At 47.9% G+C, this 7,755-nt stretch overlaps 1 long non-coding RNA gene across 1 annotated transcript in view; it reads right to left on the bottom strand.

Annotated features, from left to right (window-relative positions):
* The window catches only part of LOC109297310, a 7,042-nt gene extending 839 nt beyond the window's left edge, over positions 1-6,203 (bottom strand). Inside the window, exon 1 of the long non-coding RNA XR_002097287.1 lies at positions 6,034-6,203. This is a non-coding gene — a long non-coding RNA (uncharacterized LOC109297310). The remainder of the gene's footprint in view (positions 1-6,033) is intronic.
* Between the last annotated feature and the right edge of the window lie 1,552 nt (positions 6,204-7,755).

Below are 7,755 nucleotides of genomic sequence, written 5' to 3'. Positions count from 1 at the left end.
GGGTGATGGTGTTCATGTGTGGGGGTGTTGTTGGTGGGTGGGAGTGCGGGTGACAGGATACAGCAGGTGGGTAGCGGGATACGGCATGCAAGTGGGGAGGCAGGGGTTGTGGTGCTAAGGATCTGATGTGTTGGGTGTATCAATGTCTGTGCATGGTACAAGTTGTGCATGTGTGTGTGTGTGTGTGTGTGTGTGAGGCCAGAGCTGAGGTGCGCCGTGCCGAAAACCCCCCAAGGAGAAGCCAAGTTGCCAGGTGGATCTCCCAACACACGTTCATCCCAGGGTCACCAAGGCCCCCCACAGCAAGAGAGGGCCCTGTCCCTGCCCCTGGAGCTCCAGCCTAGGTGGAGAAGCTGCAGGTTGGCTCCTGGCTATTTAGGAGTCTGAAGCCCTGGCTTGAATCTCCGTGTCGGGACCAAATCTGTGCCTGGATCCACCGAGCTGAATGGCAGGAGGGACCAAGGGAGAAGCCAGATGGCCTGCCTGGTGCAGACCCAACCGTCCCACCCCATGCTCCCAGCATTGAGCTGATAACTTGTGTCCCATGATAACGCCTTGATGCTTGCATCAGCAGAAGGTGCATGCAAACACGCGTGCACATACGCACACACACACACACCCATGCACACCCCCATCCAGGACGGGGACCAAGTCAGGCTCTCCATAGGCTGACTCCATCACACATACACATGAATGCCAGCCCCAGCCAAGACAGGGACCCCACGTCCCCACCCCAAGCTTGGCCTAAGCTAACTACATCCCCCACAATGCACAATGGCAGCAGCTAGAGCATCATGGGAGTCCTCTACCATGGTGCATGATGGGAGATGGAGTGTTGGGGGTGGGCGGCTGCAGGAAGACACTGAAAGCTGCCATGCCCTCAGCAGTATTTCCACCTAAACCTGTTGGGTTTTGGCTGAGGGGAAAAAAACATGATGTTCCCAGGGAAATTAACACTTCCTGGACTCAGAACCCCGCATTTCATGGGGAAGAGCAGAAATCCCCTGCAGAAAAAGGGTGTTTGTACCCGAAAGTTTGCAAAGAACAGTTTTTTCCTACTATTTAGTTTGTTTAATAAAAGATATCACATTTACCCAAAGAACCTTGTCTGCTCCCTGCAGTGTTTTTATTTTTTAAGAGTCAATTTTTCACCCTCTGCGTTGCAGAGAAAAGCCTGACAGCGTGGCCCCGAACGGCTGCAGCCCCAGCAGACAAATCAGAACGCCCCAGAGTTTTTGCTCAAGAAAACAATCTCATTACATTTAACCCTGATCTCTTGGTTTGGGGAGGGGTGTGAATAAAGATCCACTCTGCTGGAGAAGGATACAGAGGCCCCATCATGGATGGACCAGCCTTTGCTTTGAGTTTGATCCAGAAGGGGCCAGACACCCCCCAGGGTGTCAGGTGCCTAAATCCCTTTGATATGGGTGGGGGGGTTCATTCTGGGGATCCCAGCCTAGGAGCTTTCCTGCTGATGGCACCAGAGCCCTCTGTACCAGTGCAGGGGTCAACTCAGCTCTGTGGCTCCTTTCCAGGGACTGCTGCACCTGAGCTCGTTATGCAAATTCAGCCAGGCAGTGAGATCACCTCCCTCCCCTGTAGCCCTTCCAGGAGCCCAGCTGTAGGGGCAAAAGTGTTGGGTGCTTTCTGGTTGTTGTGAGCCCATGGCTTTGCTATGGGAGGGTTAATCTTGTGCTGTGGTCCCAAGAGAGCCCTGCTTTGGTGTTGTTCTGGGTTGCACCGAGCAATGTAGACACTCATCCATGTGCATGCAGCAGGAAGCCAAGCTGAAGGGACCACATGAGATGCCGAGAGCCACAGAAGGAGCAGGAGGCTTCAGCATCTTACCTGGTAGGAATGGGGCAGAAAGCCTGGGGACGAGGGAAGATGGCCCATGGGGCATGTTCTGCTTCCACTGCTGCCTGTTGGAGATGCTTGTTGGCTTGTTACTGCCCGAGGCATTGCTTGTTGCAGGGTCTCTGGGAAATGCCTAGTTGCATGCAATGACTTGTTATTGTAGGGTCTCTTGGGGCTCCACACATGGGATCGTTGCCCAAGGGCTGCTGCCAAACACGAGGGGCCCCGAATCCAGATGTGACCCCAGCTGTTCCCCCTCCAACCAGGTATGGTGTCCCATTCAGGGCCCATGTATCTGAGACTGTGACTCTGGCCTCATCCCTTCCATGCCTCAGTTTCCCCTTTCACTCTTGGCCCCTCTTATCCATGTGATTGATTAATCTACCAGGATCTGGTTCTGTGTGCTTGACCATGACTTGAGCCACATCCCTTCTGTACCTCAGTTTCCCCTCCCAGTCTCAGCCCCTCTTATCCATTTCATTGATTAATCTACCAGGGTGTGGTTCCCAGAGCACTGTGACACATCCTGTCCTGGAAAGTAGAGAGGTTCAGCGAAGTGCTATGGGGTTGGAGTATAAAATATGTCTCGGCAAAGGACTCCAGACTAGCTCACCCAGGAAAAGGCTGGGGCACGGGCCGTTAGATCAGAGGCTGCCACAGCAATTATGGCCTCCAGCCTTGTCTGTCTGCTGTTCTATGGATGCAGAAGGTTTTTGGGTGCAGAGATGAAGCTGTGACACCTGCTAATGAGAGATGAGGCTAGAGGATCACCTGGATGGCAAGTAGTAAATCGTTAACACTCAGGGCAGCTGACCAGTGAGGATAACAATAGATTTTTCTCCTTCTCTGGCCATTTTCAAAATTAAAATTGAGTGTGTCCCGTGTCCTCCCCCCCACCCCCCCCCAGATGCTCAGCTCCAGCTGTTGGAAGCAGGAGTTTGAATATTAAGTAGCCCGTGACCAAAGATGCTGCTTAGGGTCTGATTTGATCTTGGTCTTTGCAAATTTTTTGGGAAGGGAAAGATATCCCACGTGCTTCCGGCATCGCCGATCTTCCTGCCTTTAGAGTTGGGAAACTTTATATGTATCAGTCCTGCCCGTCTGCTGTCTTCCAGGAATAAATGAGTGGTGAAATGACTACGTTAAAACCTGTGGCAACATTATGGGAAGTAAATGTCCGTTCCGCACTACAATTCATTTAGAAACCCAGACGTGCTAATGGCTGTAAAGCAGCCTCAAATTGCTGTTGGAAACATTATGAAGTCTGTATTTATTGGGTACAGGGTTGATTTAAAACCTGCTGAGTTTCAGTGCTAATGACTGGAGTGAAACCTTCAGTAGCTTGGGAGGATTCAAGGACTTTCATGGAGTCGTATGGCATTGTTATTAATTATTATTAATTATAATTATTATTATTCCCTGCAACAAACAGAAAAGACTGGGGACAAAAGGACGTGAGATGATTAGTGTACTTGGAGGGGGGAATCGATCCATTTCTGAATTGTCTGTTGGACATCTCAAGAGCTGGGCTGATTTTGGAGGGGATGACAGTCTTTCTGCCTCACTCCTGGCTTCAATAAGTTTGGAGGGTTTTTTTTCATTGTGAGCATCTTCCCAGCAACACTGAGGGTCCTGATTCTTATGAACAGCTGATCCTGAAGGAAAGGTGCTGGGTTAACAGTGCAGCCAGTCCCAAATTTTCCAAAATGGTGCATTGGGCTTGCAAAAATCCTGAGGTTTTTTTTTTGTTTTTTTTTTTTAAAGCAAATCATGGGATCTTTTGTCTCTTGCTGCATCGGTTATTATTGGACCTGGAAGCCTACACTGTTGAGTGACCAGGAGTCGGGACACCTGAGGTCCATTCCCAGATTTATGCTGTTAATGGTTTCCATGCCTCGGTTTCTCCATCAGTATAGTGGGGGTGATAGCACTGGTATTATTTGCAGGATGCAGATCAGTGGCTTGAAGTGGTGGTGAAGCGGTTGGATCTCAGGAAAGACGTCTTCCCTGTTAGAGCAGGGAGGCAAGGAATAGATACCCAGGGATGTTGTGGACTCTCCATCACTGGAGGGGTTCAAGAGGTTGAACAGCCACCAGCTGGGACAATATAGGTGTAGCAAAGCCTGTGTTCTACTATGGGGATAGTCCAGACTCGGCTGGTTGCCTGTGGCAGGCTCGGGTGTGATGTGTCAGGGTTGACGGCAGCTTTACGAAGAGTTTTAGATGATGAATTGTAGAGGATGGTTTGGACAGGGCTGGTCCTGCCTCGGGCAGAGGGCTGCACTAGCTGTGACCTCTGGAGAGCCCATCCAGCCCCCTTCTGTGATATAAATACAACATGCAAAGACACGGACTTGGGCAATGCTGAGAACATACAGTCAAAGCACCTCATTGGTGCTCGGTACAGGACCCAGGGGGGATCTGTACATCCTCCGCATCCAGCTTGAACCCTGGTGTGTTCCCCGTTTCATATCCAGGACCAGCCGACTCCAGATCCTGAAGCAGAGCTGCCCTTCTTCCCCTTCCCAGTTCCCCAGCCTAGTGCTGGGGATGGATAATGCCGCCTTCCTGCAGGCGTTTTATCACCTGAGCAATTGCAAGGCATCAAATGGAGGCTTTTTAAGCTCCCTGAAATTGCACGTGTTTATTTGATGGGTATTTTTTCCCTTCTCTCTCTTTCTCTCTCTCTCTATCCTTCTCTTCCTTTCTGATGTCCTGAAGACGTGCTAATTATGAGCGCGGGTTACTCTATTATTGCTTGGCGCCGAGAGCCAGCTCCATAAAAGCCTGACAGGGACCATTAGGACGAAGGGAAGCAAAGTTTTTTGCGTGAGCTGACAAGCCACGGGGAGAGGTTGGTTGCTTTTAGATGCAAATTGAGGAGACACTGGGGAGCTGACAATTCAACCAGCCCCAGGTGGATAGCAGAAGATGGCAATTTTATACTTTCTCTGGACATATTATCAACTATTAAGAAGAAAAAAACCAAACCCCGAATGCATTTTGATGTGCGCTAAAGGAATAATAATAATAAAAAGCCCCTTCTACTTTACTAATAGGCACTTGAATATTTAAAAGTGGCTTTTTTATCTCTTAATTCCCCCGCCCCCACACTTGGCTCTCTGTTTTGTTTGCAAGGCAAAACTCTCCGTTCCACCGACTTTGATGGAACTGACTTTGATGGAAATGTGATCGCTTTGCCTGACACATGAGCTAAAGGAACTTCTTGTGTCTAAAGATGGAGGTTCATCTTTTTGTTATAAAGACTCATTAGCCACTTTTGGCCCTTGCTGGAGGTCTCTCTACCCGAGCTCAAATCAACACAGCTAACAAGAGGACCTCTTGAGGTCCCTTCCCCACTTGTCTATGATAACTCCTGGGTAGGCCACGGTAGGCCTTAAGCTGCTTAGCAGTGATATGGGATAGCATTTGCTGAACGAAAGTTGGAGTAAGAGAAGAAGAGGCAAAGGAAGTGATTAGGCCAGAGGATGTCGCAAGAGGTGAGCCATTTTTAGATAGCATGAGGAAGATGGATGGAAAAGAACTAGGGTCAAGGCTAGAAGGTTGCCTTGAGTGCATTTAGTGGTCTGATGCCAGACAAGGCTAATATTAGATAAGATATAGCTTACATAAGGCATAAGAAGAAGCAGATGAATTTTGATTAGAGTAGCACCTATTAGGAAAGTTATTATAATATATCATATAAATTACTATAGCTAGATATAGTGTGTGTGCATAGCTAGATATAGCGTGTTCGTAGATGGATAAGATGTAGTGTGGGTGGATAGATATAGTGTGCGTGTAGATGTGTAGATAGATACTGTGCGTAGATAGATAGATATAGCATGAGGATGGATGGATAGGCAGACAGACATGGTATGTGTGTGTGCATGGATGAATGGATGGATTAATAGATAGATATAGTGTGAGGATGGATGGATGGACCGACAGATATAGAAAGTGTGCATGGATGGATAGATAGATAGATAGCTATTGTGTGAGGATGGGTAGATATACAGACAGATGTAGTGTGTGTTTGTTTTGATGTATAGATAGTAATAATGCGTGTGTGCATGGATGGATGGATAGATATAGTGTGAGGATGGATGGATAGACAGGCAGATATAGTGCGTGTGCATGTATAGATAGAAATAGTGCGTGTGATATATATTTTACCTTATTTAGGAAGCTTTCTGATACTTTAGCCAAGCCACAGAGTATAAAATCAGGCTTCATTGTGGAATCTTCTCTCGCAAACTTCCAACTACAGGTCTTGCCGAACAGCCCATCTGTAGATGAACTAAGACACAAGCTATTTTAAAGCGTCATTTGAAACCTAAGAGACAAGGCCTTTACCCTACCAGGCTGGGCCACCTGTTAGAGCCTTTTTTTTTTAAAGCCAATGAATCTTAATCTGATTGGCTATCAGAAATGTTATGCATTTAGATAAATGTGCACTTTATAAATGTTTAACCCAGTGACCCTCTCAAGGGTGCCATGAGATCCTCTCAAGGATGCCGCACAAGGTTAGCACGGTCGGTCAGGCGTGCAAATGTGATTCACAAAATACACTCGGAGATTTCAAAGAGGAGTCTGTAGGGTTCAAAGCATTTAGACCTGTTGTGGCCTTTCTGAGTTTTTTTGCAACAGAAGACATGTTGTATTTTTCCATAGTCAAAAAATCAGGGGAAAACTACCAGCTGGCATTTTCTGAGGGGTGCCTTGAGTCTAAAAAAGACTGAGAACCACTGTTTTCATCAAATGCTCAACATGCCTTACTCGTTCTGCTCAGTTAATAGCCAATTTAATAGTGAAATAAAGAAACAATATAAAATCCATCTACCTTTCTGGTTGTGAGTACTTGGTTTTGGTGGGACGGGCTCTTCCTCGTTTCTTGGACTAGATCCGAGCGCTGGCAGCGGGAAGGAGAGGGACAACTAATTTTACGGGACAGGTCCCTTGAGGGACTAGGTGCAAACTTCCCAGCACTGAGACTCTCTGGGTGTGATGCTCACTGATACCAGGATCCTTCTGCATGGCCAAGAAACATCAAGGCAACTTCCAACAAGCGTCAAGAAGTTGTAGCTTCCCTGCGTAGCAAGCCCTTTTCTCGTTTATTTCTCTCCCACTTTCTTACAGATGATGATTGTGTTCAGGGATCAGATCTCTCTCTCTGCAGGCGATAACTTTTTGAGTGGCCTTTCCAGCTTGTCCTTGAATTCATTCCAGCCTGACTCTCTCTCCCTCTCTTCCTGTTGATCTGAGGAACGTACATAATTCAAGCCCTTGAATGTTTGTTTAAAATTATTCCCCCCTCCCTTGGCCATTATTTATAGAAGGGTCAAATGAAGCCGGGCCCGTGTCCTTTGGTTTGAAAAGGCCATTTTTGACTTTTCTCTAATGGGCTTTTAAAAACCTGTAATAAAATATCGTCAGCTCCTGAATGTCTCCCTCCTTTCTCTCATACTTGCACACTCACACCTCTGTCTTGGGTTTCAAGGAAAACTGTCATTGCTCCACTGGGAAAGAGATGAAGAAGGAAGGGATGGAGCAGGTTTTATCTCACCTGTTATGGAGTCGTAGAAATTCAGGCTGGAGGGGACCTCAGACAGTCACATCTAGTCCAACCCCCTGCTCAAAGCAGGACCAGCCCCAACCACGTCATCCCGGCCAAGGCTTTGTTTAGCCAGGTCTTAAATACCTCCCAGGATGGACACTCCCACCTCTCTGGGGACCTGTTCCAGTGCTTCACCACCCTCCTCGTGAGAGTTTTTTCCTGATATCTAACCTCAACTTTCCTTGCTGCAGCTTGAGCCCATTGCTCCTTGTTCTGTCATCTGCCCCCACTGAAAACAGTCCAGCGCCATCCTCTTTGGAGCCCCCCTGCAGGGAGTTGAA

This window comes from Gavialis gangeticus, unplaced genomic scaffold (genome assembly GCF_001723915.1).
Source record: "Gavialis gangeticus isolate Ggan-Ray unplaced genomic scaffold, GavGan_comp1, whole genome shotgun sequence".
Taxonomy (NCBI): domain Eukaryota; kingdom Metazoa; phylum Chordata; order Crocodylia; family Gavialidae; genus Gavialis; species Gavialis gangeticus.
The sequence above is the reverse complement of the archived record's forward strand: the minus strand, read 5'-3'. Positions and strand labels throughout refer to the sequence as shown.